This window comes from Pithys albifrons, chromosome 2 (assembly GCF_047495875.1).
Source record: "Pithys albifrons albifrons isolate INPA30051 chromosome 2, PitAlb_v1, whole genome shotgun sequence".
NCBI classification, from domain to species: Eukaryota; Metazoa; Chordata; class Aves; order Passeriformes; family Thamnophilidae; genus Pithys; species Pithys albifrons.
This window is the reverse complement of record NC_092459.1, coordinates 81,423,398-81,444,958: the sequence shown is the minus strand read 5'-3', so window position 1 is coordinate 81,444,958 and position 21,561 is coordinate 81,423,398. Positions and strand designations below refer to the sequence as shown.

At 45.5% G+C, this 21,561-nt stretch overlaps 1 protein-coding gene across 2 annotated transcripts in view; it reads left to right on the top strand.

Moving 5' to 3' along the window:
• Window positions 1-20,114: 20,114 nt before the first annotated feature.
• LOC139681626 (protein ELYS-like) overlaps window positions 20,115-21,561 on the top strand; it is a 44,969-nt gene continuing 43,522 nt past the window's right edge. The window contains exon 1 of one of the 2 annotated variants that reach the window (XM_071575146.1): window positions 20,115-20,203. The gene's annotated coding sequence lies outside the window, so the exon portion shown is untranslated. Of the gene's footprint in view, window positions 20,204-20,249; window positions 20,271-21,561 lie in introns of those variants that run through there. The other variant, XM_071575154.1, reaches the window with a different exon arrangement.

The following is a 21,561-nucleotide window of genomic DNA, read 5'->3' as shown; positions in this document are numbered from 1 at the left end:
TTCCCCTTGTTTCTGGGTGGAAAAATGCAGCAGACATTTTCATATCCCTCTGCTCAAGTCTCTGAAGGCTAAGTACACATGCTTTTACAGCTGAGAGTAAAGTGTTTTGTAAGGCAGCACTTCTCTGACTTTCTTTGCAATGTCCTTTTGTTCTGCCAAAACCAAACAAAAGTGTCCTCTGCCGGTAAGCATTTTAAATAATAGCTTGTTCTTTTTCTCCCCATTCTGCAATACTGTTTTTCTGTTTGGTTTTCTCCCATCATTCACATTTTAGTTTTCATTTATCTTTGAGGAATATTCATGTTTGGGTGCTGTTTCTCTGGAGAGAGTCTTCCTCAGAACAACTCTGAGTGTTGCTGGTCTGCTAGAAAGACCTCTCTTATGATGAGCTGATAACCCAGACTTCATTCCTGCTGGCAGTCTGCTGGGAAACTGAATCCTTTATCCCCAGGACTCTTGTTAATTTAATTATTGTTGTATTGTTCTAGTGCCTTTTTCAAAAGCTGACTTTCCACAAACATGCACTATACAGTTGTGTTGATATGCAAACGGCTTAATCATGCATCTGACAGTTTCTTCTGTAGAACATGTTTTCTGTACCTAAGTGATCACACAGACCACTTATGGATGCCAGAATTTAGATATCTAATCTCTTCTGACAACCAAAGCCAGAATTAAATGCTGTTCACTGGGAGGCAAAGAGGAGAACAATGGCACTTGCCAGCCCTCATTCCCATCTTGATGTGCCACACACACTTCAGCTCCTGCCTGGCTTTAGTCCATGCTTCAGATGAGAGGTCACTCAAGACAATAGAAACCGGCTCCAGGCAATGTAGGGCATTTGTAGTTGTTGTTTTAAAATGCATATTTCACATAATATATTTACACAAATGGCAAAAACCACTCCTATTTTGGTCCTTCAGGGACTGTCTTTAGGACAAACACTCATCTGGGAGCTGCACTCCTGCTCCCATTACTCTCCCGGCATACAGAGTCTCTTATGCTTGGTCAGAAGCTCTGAATGTTTCTGCAGAAATACCAATCCATGGTGTGTCCTGAAACCACAGATACTGAGGAACTCTCCCTAGGTAGGCAGAGTGTTCTAATGGCTTAGGCTTGTGAATATCTGTTTTGTATTCTTGACTGTGTCCCCGATTGACTTACAAACTCCATCAAGTTACTTGCTACTTTTGGGGTTGTTTTCTTTTCTTTTCTGTTGATTGTCTGAGGAAATGGTCGTGAAGGTCAGAATTTGTTTTCATAGCACCTGACAAAGCAGTCCTAAACTGACTTGGGACCTGTAGATGCAGATACAGCACAAATAAGGTACAGTCTGTTGCATATTCCTGGAAGACAGACTCATTATAATATTGCAAAATATTGTAAAGATTTAAGAGAACCAAATACACCAAAATGAAGATGTTTCTGAGGTATTTCATCACAGAAAAAGACTTCTATATCTCACCTGTTGGATCTTATGATCATTTGCTGACAGCAGAGGTATTGCCTGTTTATATTTGATTTGCTTGTCCAATGAACAAAATCCTTTTTAATGCAAATCATCACAGGGTCTCACTGAAATTCAAGCATAGACCTGGAAGGCTCATATCCTCCATTCTGCCACCTCTGGCATCTTCCTGAACTAGTCTAATTTCTCAGAGCAGGCATTACTAGAGATGTGTCCTGTCAGACTCAAACGCTGCTGTCTCTGTGTGAGAAATGTGATCTAGGAAACACAAACATTTGATACTAATTCAGGACCAGGGCCTGCCAGTTCCTCATGAGTAGTACTGTAGTCTGTGAGTAAAGGCACTAATGAGCACTGAGCTGCTCAGGAACATGCCCTTATTCACTAAAAAGAGGTAGCAAGTTTGATCTCTGCAGGAGCAAAGGTGGTGGGCAGACATCAAGAAGTGCCAAATAGTAACACCTGGAAATGTAAAGGGCGACCTTTAGATCTGGTTCTGGTCTATGTTACCATAAGTTACAACTGCCTTTCCAATAAACCCTTATTTAGTGCTGTAAGTCTAAAATGTAAAAGAAAAAGACATAGTTTTCAGAAGTTCATTATCACAGAGTCACAGAATGACTTGGCTTGGAAGGGACCTTAAAGATCATCCAGTTCCAAACCCCCTGCCATGGGCAGGGACAACTTCCACTTGACTAGATTGCTCAGGTTACTTCCTTTGAGTATTAGGAGACTGATCTAAACTGAGCCAGTGCTTGAAACAATCCCACCACCATGGCTTTTGGGTAGGTGTCAAGGCCTCTCCCCTCCCTCAGAGTCAGTGGAGACATCAGGTCCTCCAGGCAGTGATTCACAACCAACAACCAGGCTGGAAGGCTGCAATACCACATAGGAGACAAAGACAGCAAAAGTACATCCCAGTAAGCCCATATCCATCCCTTTAATGGCATTTGCACTGCCTATGACCAGGTAGGAAACAGCTGTGTTTGGGCTCTCTGACCAGCAGTGTCATTCCCAGAACCTGAGTTGTCCTATTTGAACACTTCTCGTCTCAGGTCTGCCAGGTTGCTTTCCAGTCTACTTACCTACCTTTTCCAAGTTTGCTATATGAAACTACACATAATACTGTCACAGACACAATTCCCTACTGTACCAAACATATTATGTCTGTTCAGGCTGAATTTGCCCCTGCCTTTCAGTGTTGCTGCCATGAGGAAAGGCCCTGTATGGGGGATATGTTGCATTTTTATACTGTGTGGTAAAGGATGAGGAGACTGATGAGGAATCCATTTCAATGAGTTCATAGCAGCCTTGTCTAGACCTGAACTCTGAGTCTGGGCAAGGTTGGTTTGCCCTGCCTGGCCGAGTGGTGAGAGGGAGAGCAGCTCCATGAGCCTCCTGTGTCCCCATTCTGTTCCCACCAGACTTCAGGAGCTGGTCATGGGCTCCCCATGCCTACAGGGCACTGAGTATCACATCTGTGAAGGGGAGCTCAGCTTTCTGGCAACCCTGCGAGAGTCCTCTTCTGCATCCTCATCTTTCTCAATGTCGAGCTCCCAACCAGAGGGCTGCCACACCTTGGGATATTACACAATTGCAAAACCCTGAGTGGATCTGCTTTCTGTGATGGAAACTCCTGAACTCGCTCTTCATCTTCCCTCAAAAGAGGAGCCTGTAGATGATTTGGAAATCTGCTTCTGTCAAAATAGTATCTCTTCCATTTGACCAGAAAATCTTTGTTTCAGATCTCTGCAGGAACAGAAACCAAGTCCTTTCACCAATTACAAACTTGGAAAGCATTCAGGTAGAGGAAACCAAGAAAATTATGTTCATGATGGATTTCTAGAGATGTGGGAATCTGGCTCTGGCAGGCCTACAGGCAATTTTAAAATATCAGAAAAGACCACTCTTGGGATAAAAAGCTGGAATTAAAGCACATTTGCTTCAATGGAGTCCCCTGATCTAAATTCTCTCCTCCCTCTGCTAGTAATTTATATCTGGCACTCTGGTAGTAAATAGGAAAATGTGTATTTCTGAATGTACTAATCCTGCCTTTGACACAACGGGGTGAAACTGTACCCTCATTCATCCTGGCAGCCTTGCACACTGAGAAGTGTTTCTAGGGGTGCTCACTGAGCTATGACAGGCAGTCCTCTTACACATGATATAACTTTGGCTGCACAGTCAGCAAGCCAGAGACTCAGTCCAAGGGGTTATAAGCATATCTGTAGATGAACTCATCAACAGAAAAATGCAGGGACTATCACAAAACTGAGAGGAACACTGTTATTAGCTGTGCTATTAACACTGGGCTGAACTCAAAATTGGCAACCAGCGCTTTGCAGAATGTCAAATGGTGAAATTCCCCTTGACTTCAGCAAAGCTCTGGTTTCACATGTGTTTTCTCTGTTTAGATGTATTAGTGGCCTGTAGCCAGTGATTTTCAGCACTGTTCCTACCCAGCATGTGCTAAACCTGGCAATCAGGCAATCTTCTTTTCATAAAACCATGTTGCTCTTTCCCCTCATTTCTGACCGAGATGGTTTTTCACAAGCATTTCAGAATTTCTTCTCTCCCTAAGTTTTGGGCTCTTTACGTACAGGGAGGGATAGCACAGAATGAGTTTGTACACCTATGCTCTTCCCTTTTTGTTGTCAGACTAATGCTTTCTAGTCTGGTTTAGCCACTAGTTCAAGCAGAGACTGCCACTCCTGCAGCTCATCTTAAAGTATCTGCCCTTCTGGCAGGATGAAGGCCAATCCAAAGAGCTCTCCCTCAGCATCTCATGATGGTAAACCTTGCACCATTTCATTAACTTATGGTTTGCTTCATTTTTTCCTGTTCATGTGCCGAGAACAACCTCCTTGAAGAGTTTCCTCTCCTTCACTCCCGTCCAGTATTTCTGAAGTCTTTTGAAAGGTGTGGTATGTTGTTTGGGTTTGTGTCAGCAGGGCCAGTGTCACCCTTCAGACCCCACTTGGGCTGGAAGTCCCTGAGCTGTGTCTTGGCTGTGCGTGGGCTGATGCCCTGCCATCTCTTGCTTTTCCTCTTGCCTGCCTCTAAAGCTTTTCCTCAGCTTTTTTGGAAGTGGATCTCAGCATTTGAAATATAACCATCCAACGAATCTTTATCATTAGTTTGCAACCAATATTCAGTGAAGCTGATCCACAATTTCTGGTCATTCCCTGGCTTTGCAGGGCAGCTGGTGCCATAGCACCATGTCTCCTCAGTTTTTCTAGCTATGAGCACATCTCACTTGAGGTCTTCTTGCACTGCTTTGCTGCTGCTGCTCAGAGGACATGAAGAGGGATCTGGATAGACTTGAGAGATGGGCTGATTCCAATGGGATGAAGTTCAATAAGGCCAAGTGCCGGGTCCTGCACTTTGGCCACAACAACCCCCTGCAGCGCTACAGGCTGGGCACAGAGTGGCTGGAGAGCAGCCAGGCAGAAAGGGACCTTGGAGTACTAATTGACAGGAAGCTCAACATGAGCCAACAGTGTGCCCAGGTGGCCAATGGGATCCTGTCCTGTATCAAAAATAGCGTGGCCAGCAGGACCAGGGCAGTGATCCTTCCCCTGTACTCTGCGTTGGTGAGGCCACACCTTGAGTACTGTGTTCAGTTCTGGGCCCCTCAGTTCAGAAAGGATATTGAGGTGCTGGAGCGAGTCCAGAGAAGAGCAACAAGGCTGGTGAAGGGACTGGAGCACAAGCCCTATGGGGAGAGGCTGAGGGAGCTGGGGTTGTTTAGCCTGGAGAAGAGGAGGCTCAGAGGTGACCTCAGCACTGTCTAGAACTACCTGAAGGGAAGTTCTAGCCAGGTGGGGGTTGGTCTCTTCTCCCAGGCACTCAGCAATAGGACAAGGGGGCACGGGCTCAAGCTCTGCCAGGGAAATTTAAGTTGGAGATCAGAAAAAAATTCTTTCCAGAGAGAGTAATCAGGCATTGGAATGGGCTGCCCAGAGAAGTGGTGGATTCACCATCCCTAGAGATTTTTAAACGTAGATTGGACGTGGTGCTGAGTGCCATGATCTAGTAAATGGACTAGAGTTGGACCAAGGGTTGGACTCGATGATCTCCGAGGTCTTTTCCAACCCAATCGATTCTATGATTCTGTGATTCTATGATTCTAAGCAGTGACTGGAAACTGACTGAAATGGAATCTGAGTAAATTGAAGGAATGGTTTTGATTATGCCAGATTCCCTGGGAAATTACAGAGCTAGAGAGCAACAAAGATCTTAACTGCTGCAGTGGGTCTGCCTGGGCATCCCCCAGGCAGTCAGTGAGTGTGTGATGGTTTTTGATAGTCACGCCATTCTTCCTCCACCCAACACACTTTTGTTTGGAGTTTTCTGTGCTTAAACTCTGAGAGGAGGAACAGCCAAGAATGGATGACTCATGGCCATGTGGAGGCAGGATGATGACTCAGAGGTGGAGCGCGCTCAAAGTCCATCTGCAGCCTAACATCACAGGGCAGTGGTGGGGCTGGATAGGCTCCCGACACACTCTCCTAACTAGCAACCCTGACAAAATATGAAGTGACTTCTTCTTGGCTCCTTTTTGCACACTCTCTGCCAAAAGATGCCCCAAATGTTCACCTGCTTCCATTTGACAATCTCTGAACACCAGTGACCAGGCTTAGTCACGGGATTGCAGGTGAGGCCTCAACCTCTGCCTTTATGCAATAGCACCAAAACCTACTGCAAATGCCTGGCCTGACACATCTGACACCTGTATTTACCTTTGATTTATGCCTGTATCACACTGGGGACTGATGATAGTCCTGTGGTTGAATAATGCACCCCAATGACCACTCATGACACCTGCACAAGGGATCTCTGTGCAACTTGGAAGGACTTCCTATGGATGCTTCATGCAGCCTGGAGAACTGCTCAGCTTCATCAGCTGATCCTTGCAAGAAGCAGCTTTTTAGCATCCCCCAGGCAGAGCTGTTGTAGGGGAGCTGCTGTGAGAGGCAGGTGCATGCTCACACTCTTGAGGTGGATGATATGCTCTCCCCTTTCTGCTATATCAGACAGTCCTTCACTATGAAAACATGCTGCCCAGCTGCTGTCATGGGAAATGGCAGGACTGGCTAAGAAACATATACAGAAGAGCTCAAAGAGTAAAGCAGTTTCCTCCTGGGGAAAAAAAAAAGTATGCACCCAAGACAGGACATAGATTTATTCCACCATTACTTAAGAAAGTTAACAGAAGCAATGATATATTACCTCATGTGGAATGGTAGAAGCAAAGGTGTTTTGGGGCTGCTCCTCTCTGAGGAGCAAGGAGTGAGGAAGGCAGGTGGCTAGAGGAGCAGCTCATCCATAGCACATTGCCTGAGTTGGGCCAAGCACTGCGTGTCACCTGCTCTTGGTGCTGGATTCAAAACCCTTTTGGTTATTGCATTTTATACAGTATTTAATCCTTCACTGGAAGGATTTCTCAATCATAACAAAAGGTAGTTTGGTGATATTTTTGTCCCTCAGTCTGAGAAGATGTTGACAGTCTCACTTCCTACCAACTGAAACACTGCAATTGCTTAATATAGAGTTTTGTCATGTCACTAGTTTCTCAGACAGAGCATTACAATTTTCTAACCTCTCATTCAAAAGATTTGATGAAAATACCATGATGATTTTATTCCTATAGCCATAAATGTCAGATGCTGTGCAAGTTTCAGCCCAAACAGCCTAAAACACCATTTACTTCAATAAAATTATCATGAGTAATTTGTATCTTTTCATTTCATGTAGGGAATTAACTATTTTCAGATAGAATTACTTATTGCTCGCAAATGACTGTTACTGTGGCTTGCACTAACAGTTGCTAATAATGCAAAATGGGGAGGGAGAGAAACACATGTCTGTGCCAGCTGTTGTCTCACTCTTATCCAAAAAGCATGAAGAAGTTGCTAGTAGTCATCACAAAAATATTTTCTTTCTTCCTCTTCAAGCACAAAGATAACAGTTGTTGCCTCTGGCAGGTGTAATGTCCACTGTGTTGCTGCTTACTCCATACAGAATTAAGCCCCCAAAATGGTAGAAGCTGTGCAATGAATCAAATTTGTTTTCTATGGTTGTCAGTCAAATAAGAAGAAAGAAAATCTGGCCACATGAAGACATAATAGCCTGAAGCCAGACCCATCCCTTTCACTAACTTTGGAAGAAGGGCAGGAGAAGCAGAAATTATCAACCTTTGTCACCTGGTGGGGCACTGCCTCAGATTTACAGAAGTTCTTTTCTGCTGCTATATCAGCTATGGCACTCCTTCTCCCTCTTGACAGCAAGTCTCTTTCTAGATAGAAACTTTATTTGTTCCACACTGAGCTATGAGAAAGTGCCTGCCTTGTGACAATGAAATGGCCCAGCAGAGCTCCCCTGTGTGTGGCTGCTCTCCCCCTCTGCTCTCTGTTGCAAGCACACACTGGCAAGTTACATTTGGTTCAGTAATACCACATCTCCTTACCTGAGTAGGTGAAGCAGATGGAAACACATCTTTTTCATCATGCACACAGCTTTTTCTTATAATTGTTCAGTATCATGGCCACAAGAACAGTTTTCCCAGAGCAAGCTCTGTCAAGGCAGTCCAGGTACTACAGCAACCAGCAACCCACACAGCACTAGCTCTGCAGGGCAGCTGAACATTTGCAGGGCAAACCCAATCCTTATTACTATGTATCATGGAAAATAAAAATCACCTTCTCAGTACATGCAATCCCTGAGTTCTGAATTTTATTCTTTTTTTTTTCTTGTAGCCAAGCTGCTCACTTCCAGTCATCGGCATCACCCCTGATTGCTCTCAGTTGGCTGTGGGGTTTTAACACTATGTAACCTCCATGGTTCAGTTCCCTCTTTCTCTACTTTTCATTCTAAGTACCTCACCTTTGTCCTTCTGTCTTTCTTACTAGTACATTGCACTATATTCTGGAACCATATAAAAAAGCTTCAGGCTGAGGTGAAATAACTTAGATCAGCTCACTACAAAATAGTCTTAAAATGGATTGGCTGATATCAAAGGACTTTGAATCCCCTTCTTAGAATCCAGATGGTTAAGCTCAACAGAACTCTTATGTACATAATTCTAGGTGCATGCTCAAGGGTCCAGTGTATCAGTCTCCAGGGTTCTGTTTCTTCAGTTACAGCAGTATTTTTTTTCTGGCAGATCTAATAAGCAACATGGTCAAAAGAAAATTCTAGAAACAGTCCTCCTTCACAGGGAGCTGCTTTTGAATAATAAAGTAAAATTTGCAGAGCAGTTAAAATCTAACACATATGCCAGGAACTAAAATAATTTGTGATACTTTGGGACAAACTGTATTCATTCAGAAGGGCAGTGGGCTGGGGAGGAGGATCCCCACTCCCACAGTTTAATTCCAGCTGAAGTGGGAGGCGCTCAGCTAGCATGAATACTGCAGCAGCATAATTTGTCATTCGACCAAAAGTCACGATCTGGATGTGGAAATGACTGCGTAAAATCCAGTGATTTCTTCTCACACAGAGAGAGATTAGAATACTGAATTCTCTTATTACAACTTGAAAAATCTGTGTATTTTTAGTCTCCAAAGCCAGGGCAAAGTCACAAGCATTATTTTTGGGTAAAATTATCTGATGCAATCAAAGGTGAATGTGGACTAGAAGTCAATGGGGCTATTTGGCCTTTTGTACCAGTAGGTCTTTGTATGCTGTTAGCTTTTCAAAATTCAAGGAAAGTGATGTTCATCATCCAGTAGGAGCAGCTGCTGCTGGAGCTGTTCCTTGGCTGAGGTGCTGCTCAGCCAGGGCCAGCAATTCCTCCAAAATTTATTTAACTTTACAGTGTAAGTTTTCGAGCATATTTCTTAAGAGGCAGAAGCCACTGGTGTGCATAAGCACACAAATCCACCTGCTATCCAGTTTGAAGCAGGTCTACTCAGATGGCAGGAACTGGGATAGCCGGCTAACATTTCTGACTCAACATTTGATCTGTTGCATGAATTTTGGCAAAGCATTTCTTACTGTAGCTGTTTCCGTTCCAGTATGTCAAGGTGCAAACACTTGGCATGACAGAATGAATCCTATTCTGTAGTTATATACAGAAGCCTAATGAAATGGGACTCTGACCTCAGTCACTGCACCTAGATCAAACTTGTTGAACGTAGATTTTTTTGTTAGGTACATCTGGAGGAAAAAAAAAGGCTCAGGAGTCTGTTTGCCAGCAGCAGCAGAGCCAGGGGCCACAGTGAGACTGCAAAGAAATCTGAAATCTCCTCTAGGACTGCAGGACAAGCCACACAGCAAACCCAAGAAAAACGTGCTGTGAGTTCCCTAACCACAATCCTCTCACTGAGGTGCTGCAATACAAATGACAGTAAGGGAAATCACACAGCTTGCTCACAACTAGTTTTGGATCACACAATTGGTGATATCTCTGACTGGACACATGCATTGGCTTTTTTCCTCTGGAGACCCCTGGTAGCTTTTAAATGTTCAGTCCTTTTTGAAATCCTGTGGAATTCTAGATGAAAATAATCCTTCATGGGAACAAGCTAGACACAATGTAGGTACCTGGAACTGGTGTGCCAGCCATGGGGCTGCAGCATGCAGTGGTGGCACCCAGGAGGAGGAGCTGGCTCTGGGGGAGGCACTGGTGGCAGGAAGGCAGCATTATGTCCTGCGTCCTTATTGAGCTATTGAAAGAATTCCTAGATTCAATCACTCTTTGAGGTTCAGCATCAAGAAGATACATTGCTTCTTTGTCAGCAATTTTTCAGGGAACCCCATGTTTTTCCCATTAGCTGATGTTGAAAGCCATACAACCTGCAGCAGAAATATCTGCTAGAGGAAGGGAGAAAATAACAAATATACCTCCCCCCACTTAAAAGAAATACTTTCTTACAATCAGCAAGCAACATGAGTTGGCAAACATATTCATCTTAAATGCTTGTTTTAGGACATCACTATCCCTTTATTTTCTGAAAGCTGTACTGTCTTGTTTAATTAACGTGGTATAGGTTTCTGGTGTAGTTTGTAGTGGACATGAGGGATAGTCCAGCTGATCCTTGCCTCAGGTGATGTGCTGCAATGGAGTTGGTGCTACATACAAGCTGGGTCTCTCTGGCAGGAAAAAGACAGGTCCTTAGAAAGCACCTTGGAGCCCCAGGCAAAGAAGCAAAGTCTGATGCAGGCCAGGTAGTGCCAGTGCTGGGGGCTGCCCCAGCTGGGCCAGAGATATGATCCCAACACAAACCAACCCAGGCATGCAGCCAGGGGCAGTCAGACAGGAGGGCAAACCACGTGGGTTACTGTCGCCAGGCTCCCTCGGAGCCCCATGCCTGAGCCTGCCAGGGAGAACTCCAAGCTGGTGCCACTCAATTAATTTCTGCTATGCCACTTTCAGAAAAATATTTTCTAGCTTTGAAATGGTGGAGTAGGAGAAGCAAAAGGATCTATTTATTCACAATGATTCTTTGTTTCAGCAGTTAATGAGCAGATTCAGCAGACTGAGTGATGCCTCCTCTAAATTGTGCATAGCAGAGGTCATAGTGGCTCTTTCAAGGGCACTAGCTTTGTGTTAGCTGTCCGTGTACACACAGGATGAACCACCATAATTTTTCAGTACTGGTAGGTCAAACCCAACAAGGCTCTGATCACTTTCTGCAAGGTGCCAAGCACACATTGAAAAATGAGATGTCTTAGTACCTCTCAGGAGGTGATCAGCATCTGGCAGAATAAAAGGTTGCAGGGATGAGCTATCCAGACAGACCACACAACAACAAATTACACATTGAAGCTGCTGTGATGGCAAATTTATTAGTCACTCACACTCAGCAGTGTTTCTCACACAGCTGGGCAAATTGACTTTAAAACTAACCAGCACAGGGAAGTGACTGTCTCAAATATTTTCAAGAGCCAGTCTGTTGCAGATGGTTTGAGGAAACATCTTGAGCCACCCTGCATAAAGCCATGAGCAACTTTTGCTTTCTCTGCTTATAAGGGAATGGCCAGGTACTGTGTGCTTCGGAAAAATCTGTCCTTGACAGTCATTTCAACGTATATGACCACATTCCTCATGAAAAGAGGCCAGTCTGATTTTTTTCCAGCTTGCCTTTTCCGACACCTGGGGTTTTGCTACATAAGTTTGAACTTGATTGTCTCCAAGTTTCCTAGATAGCCCGTTTTGGTACTTCGCCCTAAGGTCACACATAGAGACTATAACCAAAGAAAATGCCTAATACTAACAATCTCAAATTGATCCCTTCCCAGCTCAGCTTATGTTGAATTGTGGGACTCCAAATTTGAACATGTCATAAACCATCTTATGCATGCAGTATTTGCACAGTGATAATGAACTGTAGTCAGCATTCTAGTGCCAATGGAAACGAAGAGTTTTTATTTTAGACCTCAGAAAGCATCTGCAGGCTAGTTTGCAGCACCTCAGCATAGCAACACACTTCTCAGTTCAGTGCACTGTCTGCTGCTAATGCACTGAGGCAACTGAGTTCAAAAATCCCTGTGCACCAGAAAACATGGGGAAACTATTTCCAAATTAGATTTTAAGGCCATATTTTTTAGGATTAATTTTGTGTTCTCCAAATGTGCAAACTTGTTATCCCTTTGTTTCAATATTTAAGCTGATGGGGATTTTTCAGAGCTGTAAGAGAAGCCAGAAATGCAACCTCAGGTCTGAATAAATTCTCCTTTTCAATTCATGGGAAAAGCTTGATTTTTGACTACTGACCATAGGGATTTATCAGCAAAACCACAGGCATGAAAACCATCACATCCAAACAGTACAATTAATTCAGCCACATTGCACAAGGGCTGTGCAGGAAATTCTATTCCTTTCCCATGAAAGGGGCATCGGTTGTTTACACTATTGAGTATAAACCCCAGTTTTCTCAAGATGTGCAATGCAGGCGAAGTGCTACTACCAGAATGTGAAGGTTCTGCTTTGGTGACTGGAGGATACTCTCACTGTAGAACTTTCATGCTGCATTATGAGGAATCTCAGTAACCAAAAAGGCTTGACAAGTGAAACACTGCTGGTGAACTTGGGAATTTCTTGAGTGGTCAGCTAAACAAAGCAACTGAGAAGAAAGAAACTTCCTGCTCTGAATTGACTGGTGTAAGGCATATCCACATCAGCTCTGCTTACTCTTGGTATGCTTGGTTATTTTAGACACATTGAAGCAACCACCTACCTTTACCTGCACAAACCTAAAAATAAACTTAAAAGGAAGGATAAATAAATGCAGGCCATAGTCTTCCCTGTAAAGAACTGTATTATATAAATAGAGACTCCTGCATCTGGGAAGTTATTTTGCCTTTCATTTCATGATCAGTAAGGATAATTGGAAGGTTTTAGAGCAGTCTAACAAGCACAACATCTGGGAGAAGCTTGCTTTAAGGGAATTTAATTGGCTGTGCACTAATCAAGGTATATGAGCACCCACTTCACAACTCTTGATGAACAGAGCAATTCCTCCCAGCCAGGTAGCTATCTAAAAGTGGAGCAACCTTTCCTTGCAATTTGTCCAGGTTCCCTGTAATGTTAGAAGGAGAACTGGTCACCCCAGAGAGTCTGACCTACCCAACTGTCTCTCTTGCAATGGGACAAACAAGCTCTCCTAAAATGTGTACTCCTCCCTCCAGCTACAAAAGGAGCCAAGCTGAGTCCTGTGATTTATTGGCAGTGGTGCTGTACGTGGAATGGTGTAAGGTCCAAGACACTGCAGGGCTGTAAGCAAAGAAAATCTGACTTACAGATCAGTCAGCACAGCTGAAGAAAAACAGTCTATTGGGCACACTCAAACTAAATATTCATGTTTCCTACAGCTGAAGATAGATGAGACAAATCCTGTCATAATGACAAGTTTGTTTCTAGAAGCAATCATCTCCCTTGAAGGTACATCTATGTTTTTTCTCAGCCTTGCTATTGACAGAATCATATTAACTTTGGGTTAATATGAAGGTTTTTGCATTGTGAAGAAATGCATTGTCTTGAGGAAAGAAAACCTGTTTATGTGGGAAATGTAAAATATTTGAAATCCCTTATTTGCTCCCTTCTAAGTGACTGTTTTTTGTAGATTTTAAAAAACTACATGGTGTCCATAAATTATGAAATTAAAAGCCTGGATGGCATTAGTCAAGCTACTAATATGACTCAGATGTTCCCACCTCCCTGAAGCCAGAGCTACAGTATTTGTCTTCTCTCTGCTGCTCAGTTAGGAACATATATAAGCAAAGGAAATGTTAGAGCAAGGACAGGTCTCGGCATCACAGCTCGCACCAAACCTGCTAGCCACAGTCCGGTTGCTACACACAGCAGAGAGGATAGAGGATCAGATCCAGAAGCCACCTTCCTGTTCCAACTTGATTTAAGGGAAAAGTCTTGCTTTCAGTCTGCAGGAGGAAGATGTCTACGCTTCAGATTACCACAATGGTAAAAAACCCCCAACAACAATAACAAAACAAAAGACCCAGAAGAAAAAAACCCTTAACTTCGTAATATATAAGCTGTAATGCATAATACACAGTTGGGAGTAGCTCTGGCAATCAAGCTGCAACATTTTCTACAGGTGAAATGGAGATGAGAAAATAAACAGTGTGCTGCTCAAGAATGCACTTTTCAAGGTTTCCTTAAGTCCACCTTTTTCTGTTTAAACTGAAATGCAGATACTTCTCTCCCTCGTTTTTCTTTGGCTGCATGACTCTTTAGCAATTGCAGTTTCAACCACCATTTAATTTTCCCTTTCTCTGGGGAATTCTGGAGTGCCTTTCTTTATATTAAATTATTGCTGCTCGAGTGGACAATAGAAGAGATCCCGTTATATTGGTTTTGGTTCATTAAGTTTCTAATTACTTTGGGTTTGATATTGAAAAGCACTAATTAATGCTTTTAATGTATAATATTATTAATGCCCTACAATTCAATTAATACAATTTTAAAGGAAAAATAGTAAATATTTATTCCCAATGAAATATATAGTAGAAATAAAAGCTTAGAATATTTAGAAACTACTTAAGAGTAAAAAAATGTATAGAACTAATTGCTAGTATCTCATAACCAGGCATTCTAAATCCAGAAAATTAAATTAAGATTAGACTTTTAAAAGCCACAAAATTCTCAGCTGAAAAAACTCACAATGAAACTTCTCAAGAAGCCCAAACTACTGTCTGTTGTGTCCGAGGCTTTTTAATGTTTGTTTTGAGAGAACCTACATATGTTTTTCAAATAGATTCCGCCTATGTAATTACTGAAAGGCAGTATTTAATTCTTGGTTTTAAAGCTGTGCCCTTGTAATTACATATTTGGATAAGTATAACCACATCACTGAGCATCCTGTCTCTATAAACAATCCTGTGCTTGAAAATAATCATTACAGCACTGCAGCATTTTCTTTGTTTCACCTTTATATCTCTGACACATGCTGACAGTATGAAATTTATTTTAACACAGGGGTTTCTTCATCTGAGGATTTGCTTACTTTTGGTACAGCTTACCAAAAATGTCAGATCATGGGTACCAACTAAGAAGTGCTTGTAGAGGATGCTACTGTATGCTCTTCAAATTGATTTGAAAAAAATACTGTTAAACATGCAACAGTTTCCATTTTAAATTTCTGCAGCAGAATCACAGATACTCAAATAAAACACAAAGGCAAAAGTGGATGCTCACTGAATACACCAGAGCAACAGCTACACCACAGTGCCAGGGCAGCACAGAGCAGCAGACCGTGCTATTGAGTCTCACCCATAATTAGATATCGACTTATTGACTTGGAAGAAAGGTTGTGCTGCCCAGGACACCACTGGGGAGGCTGAACCCCACCTCCAGCTCCCTGTAATTCAAAAATTGCTTTCAGGTTCACCTCCCACCTTTCCCAGAGGAGAGGGTCTGCCTTAGTGGGGAAGGCAGTGACTCAGGAGACCTTCCCTGCGCCCAGCACTGTGTTCCAGGCTTCCCATTCCTACGGGGAGGGATATCGCCAGGGCTGGCTCCCCGCATGGGGTGCATCAGCACCCAGTGTGCCGGCACTCGCAGCTCTACAGCAGCAGGCAGGAATCAGCTGAGTTGGTACCTGGATCTCGGGCGCCCCATTTCAGAGCTGCTGTGCTGCTGGAGTTGTGACTCCACTGGCTCCCTACCCAGCCTTAGCAATTAGATTTGGCAATAATTAACTCAGCTAAGTAAGAGCATTAGCTTTCTAATACAGCTTGTCCATCAGGTTTTCAACAACCTTAACTGCATGGAACCTGATGACATCTTGTACACCAAGCAGCCTGATTTTTCCAGCTTAGCTGAATGTGTTCAATTTGCATACACTTTATGTATAATTTCAGCTGCAGCTTTTTTCCTCTTCACTGCATCTTCCTTCCTGCTTCCTTCTCTGTTTGCACAGGATGTCATTGCTTTCTTCCAGTGTTTCAACTTTGTACTCACATCCACTTCCACTTACCTCTCTCCAAGTCTTTGCTGGTGCCAGAGGCACAGAGCTCTCTTCTTTGTTTTTTTAGCTCCTGTTCTTTTGCTTGCTCTTGGTACTATTTTTTCTCATTTTCTTAATTGCCTCACTCTCATTTCATATCTTTAATTGACTACACTTCTCTCACTCTTTATCATTTCAATAAATGCATCTATTAACACTCCTATTGTTTACAAACCAACTACTTCCCTTCTTCAGCTGGACAGGGGATAAAAAACATAATGAAAATCTCATGGGTTGAGATGAAGACAAGGAGTGATCACTCATCAATTCCTGTCATGGGCAAAACAGACTCAATTTGGGGAAAAGGAATTTAATTTATTTAAAATTACATCAGAGCAAGATAATGAGAAATAAAAGCTAAATCTTAAAACACCCTCTCCCCATCCCTCTCTTCTTCCTGAGTTCAACTTCACTTCTGATCTTTTCTACCTCCTTCCCCACCCATGGCACAGAGGAACAGGGATTGTGGCCAGTTCATCACACATGGTCTCTGCTGCTCCTTTCTCCTCAAGGGAGGGACTCTTCACACTGTTCCCCTGCGCCAGTGTGGATCCCTTCCACAGGAGACAGTCCTCCATGAACTTCTCCAATGTGAATCCTTCCCAGGGGCTGCTGTTCTTCATGAACTGCTCCAGAGTAGGTACCTTTCCATGGGTTGCAGTCCTTCAGGAACAGTGTGGGCCCACCATGGGGCCACAAGTCCTGTCAGCAAAACTGCTCTAGCATGGACTCCTCTTTCCAGAGGTCCACAGGTCCTGCCAGGAGCCTGCTGCAGTGTGAGCTTCCCATGGGGTCACAGACTTCTTTCCAGTGTCTATATGCACCCCCGTGGACCTCCATGGGCTGCAGGGGGATAGCCTGCCTCATCATGGTCTTTACCACAGGCTGCAGGGGAATCTCTGCTCCATTGCCAGAACTACATCCTCCCTCTCTTTTTATACTGGCCTTGGTGTCTGCAGGGCTGTTTCATGTATCCTCACTCCTTTCTCTGGCTGGAATTATGCAGGGTTGTTTTACCTTCTTAACTGTTATTCCAGAGGCAGTACCACCACTTCTGATGGGCCTGGTATTGGCCGGCATCAGGTCTGTCTTGGAGCTTCCTGACATTGGCTCAGTTGGACACAGGGGAAGCTTCTAGCAGCTTCTGGCTACAGAAGCCACCTCTGTAGCTCCAACTCTACCAAAACCCAGCCACACAAAGCCAATAGAAACATGCACCTCAATTTTCCTTGCTTTGTAAGCTCAGTGAAAGCCTGGAGTCCTCCTCCTGCAACTTCTCCCTTGCCTGGCCTCTGCCCCCAGATTCAGTCAGCATTGCTTTTGTGAGAACCTTGAATGACCTGCTCTGAGGCAGCTCCAGCTCTCCCCTACATCTCCATTCACTGTCAGGCACTTGCCACAGGTCAACTTGAGCTTCTCTCCATGAAAGGTTATATCTTCTGTCTTTCAAAGCTCTCCTCTTCCCTTTCTCTTCCCTCACTCAACCACCATGGCTTTTGGAGATTCCTCTTTAGCTCACTCACCAAACTCCAGCATAGGTGGTATAAAGCTCTGCCCTTGTCCTGTTTCTCTTCTATACCTTATCTCTGTATAATCCCAAGCACAAACATAAGTTCACCTGCTGAGCAACTTAAAGATCCAGTGCTCTACTCAGATCAACATCTAAAAGTGAGATGAACCTAACAAAAAATAAAAGGGCACAGTGTAGTGTCTCTACCTACCATCTAGGCTCCCTTTACAGCTAATCCTACAGGAGGCGTCTAAAGCCAGCCAATGGAACCCAGGAAGAATCTGTTTCCTTTCCCTCCTAAACAGGTAGTCCATCTGAGTGGCTGTGATGCTGATGACTGCAACATAGATACTTTAAAATGGGCAAGATGAATCACAGACCTTTTTTCAAACACATCCTTGCCCACTTCTCTGATGCTTGTTCAGATAAGCTTTGCTGTCCATTCAAGCCCAAGCTCAGCTAAACCAGCCCACTTCATCCTGCTGCTGTTTAAGCCAATGATCACATATGCCTACAACTTGGGGGACATCTTTGGTCCAGACCTCTCCCTGTGCCCTTATTCAGGTCAAGCCTGAGCCTTGAAAGTATTGTTCTATAAATAATTCCTGACACAAAGCCTTTCTGTCTCCATGGAGCTAAGGCTCTCATCCACACTGAATTGCCACTTTGAATGGTGCTTCCTGCCAAAGCACTTGTCCTGACCTTAATAAATGCAGCGCTATCCTGCACATAATCACTCTAAATGTCTTGGCTATGGATATGAGTCTAGCTGGTCCTCCAGTTCTGCCATCTTTGCATTTCTTCCTTAGCTCCCTACTTTCTGTCACATCAGATGAGAGCTGCTTGTCCTCACGTTCAAGACCTTCTGTAGTTCAACCCAGATCTGTCTGTCTCATGCACAGCCCCTCATGCATAACAGAGTCAGCTGTGCCATCACCCGTGAGGTGGTGACCAGGGTTAGGCTTCCTTCTGTGCAGGTAAATACTGTCCCACTGACACCTCATGACTCTGTGCACAACCTCCCCCTTAGGTCAGGAGCTGGGCTGTCCACTGCAATCTCATTGCCTGGCGTAGTGGATTCCTGGTCCGTGACCATGGTCTTACATGCTACAAATTATAGAGCTAAAAGGGCAACTGCAGCCCCCACAATAAACATTTGCATAATAACATAAAGAATGGCAGACTTAACTTTAAGAGGCACAGCTGTAATTTAGAGATATCATATGCTGGGAGAAACTGAATGTCTTTGTCACTCCTTTGATGATGATGCCACTTCTTAGAAGCATTGCAGATTTCACAGAATCATAGACTAGTTTGGTTGGAAGGGACCTTAAAGGTCACCTAGTTCCAAACTTCCTGCCATAGGTAGGGATACCATCCATTAGACCTATTTGTTTATTAATACCTGAAAATGTTTTGTTTTAAGCATCAGAGAGCATTTTGACCACATTACAATATGCACACTGAAAAGAATACCATTAGACTTGCACTTTTGACTTAATACTTACTTTTTCTCTTTTCAGTGATTAACACCCTAACCTTAATTTTATGTTAACTGTGTTGGGTTTTTACATATACTTTCTTAATACAAGTAAGAGAAACTGCAGCTAAATAGCCTACCCCTTTAAAATCCCTTTAAATGGGTGAGTGACCTATTTGTGGCCTTCCAGTACCTGAATGGAACCTGAATGGAGAAGGGCTTTTTGCAAGAGCATGTAGTGACAGAACAAAGGGGAATAGCTTCAAACTAAAAGAAAGTAGGTTTAGATTAGATCTTAGGAGAAAGTTCTCTGCTGTGGTGGTGATGGTGAGGCACTGGCACAGGTTGCCCAGAGAAGCTGTGAATGTCCCATCCCTGGAAGTGTTCAAGACCAGGTTGGATGGGGCTGTGAGCAACCTGGCCTAGTGGAAGGGAAGTTCTAGCCAGGTGGGTGTTGGTCTCTTCTCCCAGGCAGTCAGCAATGGGACAAGGAGGCACAGGCTTAAGCTCTGCCAGGGGAAATTTAAGTTGGAGATCAGAAAAAAATTCTTTCCAGAGAGAGTGATCAGGCATTGGAATGGGCTGCCCAGAGAGGTGGTGGATTCCCCATCCCTGGAGGTTTTTAAACTGAGATTGGACGTGGCGCTGAGTGCTATGATCTAGTAAATGGACTGGAGTTGGACCAAGGGTTGGACTCGATGATGATCTTGGAGGTCTTTTCCAACCCAATCGATTCTATGATTCTATTCTATGATTCTATGAAGGTGTCCCTGTCTGTGGCAGGGGAATTGGAAGTGGGTGATCTTTAAGGTCTCTTCCAATGCAAACTGTTTGTGATTCTGTGAGATCCAGAGAGACTGTAGGGAGAGGGGAGAAGGGGGTGAGCGGCTCCTGCAATGAGAGAGCCACAGGTACGCAAGGCCGGCCATCTCCCACCCTTGGCGACTTCCACTTTGGTGGGGCAGGTGAGCAGGTCCCGGGAATGGGCTCCGAAGGGCACGTGGTACTGCTGGGTCAGGAACTACAGCTCCCGGCGTGCCTCGCGGGAAAAGAGCGCATGCTGAGGCAGCAGCGAGAGCGGAAGCGGCTGGCGCGAGGCACGCCGGGACTCGTAGTCCGGAGGCGGCCGTGGCGCCGCCACAGCCCGGGGCCGTGTCCCGCGTATTTGAAAATTCCCGCGGAGGTTTGCGGAGGGTCTCGCGAGAACTCCGCCCCCAAACCCCAACTCCCTCCCCCCCCCGTCCCGCCCCCCGCGCGGCGGGTGCGTGAGCGAGGTGGGTGCCGGGGGCGCGCGGGGCCGGGCCGGGCCGGGCCGGGCTGGGCCGGGGTCGGCGCTGCGGGGTGAGGGAGATTTGGCCGCCGCCGGCGGCACGTACCGGGGCAGCGGGCTGGGCTGGGCTGGGCTGGGCTGCGCTGGGCTGGGGGGAGCGGCGCGGGCAGGAGGAGGAGGCGGCGGCGGTGGCGACCCCCGCTCGTCCGCCCTCGTTCGTCCCTTTCTTTCTTCCCCCCGCCCCGCACTAGCGGGTACCGGGCGCTCCCGAGCCGCCTAGGCCGGCACCGCCGCTGGCGGAGGCGGACCCGCGGGGGCCTCGGGAGGGCCCGGCCGCCCGTCCCTTATGTAAGTGACCCCCGGCCTGCGGCGCCGTGCCCGCCACACGTATGCCGGCCCCCGGCGGCCGGGCAGGCCCGTGCGGCGCGGCCTGGGCAGCGCACATGGGAGGAGGCTCCGCGGCCGGCAGGCTCCGCCGGGCTGGGGGCGTGGGAGATGCGGCGGCCGCCGCCGGGAGCTTTCCCTCTTGCTCGGTCAAGCGCGCACGCCCTCTGCTCTCACTCCTTCGGTCACGTTTTTGGAGGGTTTTTATTTTTCGAATTCCACCTTCCCGCCCCCTTCTACGACTTGTATTCCATGAGGAGGCGGGAAATGCGCTCCGTGCGAGGAGGGGCGACTGTGGGACGAGGGATGGGTGTAACAGGGAGGGCACAGCTTCGCAGGAATCCAGTGCCATTTGTGGGGGTCTCTGGGTGTGTGCATGAGGCAAAGCATCACGCAGCAAAGTTGCTGGCTTAAACAAAAGTGCTGTGTGTCTTCCTTAATAAACTGTGACTCCAGGTCTGGAGCTTCTGCCGGTAGAAAGCTCAGGGTCAGTCTTTCAGGTCTAACAATTGCCTCCTGATCCTGCCAGGGGAAATTAAGGGAAAATTTGGGGACTGGACTGTGCCAGGACTGTTCGTGGTGTCGGGCCAGGCGTGTCCATTCGGGTGCCTCTGCAGGGCCCCTGGGTGACCGTGTCAGCCTGGGCTGGCAGCTGTCCCACGGGTTTGGGCACAGCTCTGCATCCTGTGCTGCGAAGGACAGCTCCTCATTCACGTGCTGCCTCAGCTCTCTTTCCTGCATCGATTTGCCTGGGCTTGGCTTTTTCCCATCAGGGATATTAACATGATCAGGCTTCTGTTAATTTTGTGTCTTGTGGCTGGTAAGGTGTCGGGTATAGTTTTAGAGAAATAGTGGTGATAGGTGTTTGGTGCTGCTGCATTGTCTGACTTGTGTGGATGAGAGAATAGAATCCTCAAATTGGTAAGAGAGAGTCGCCAAACACCAGGGCCTGTTGCATGGATTGCAAATGTTTTTGTA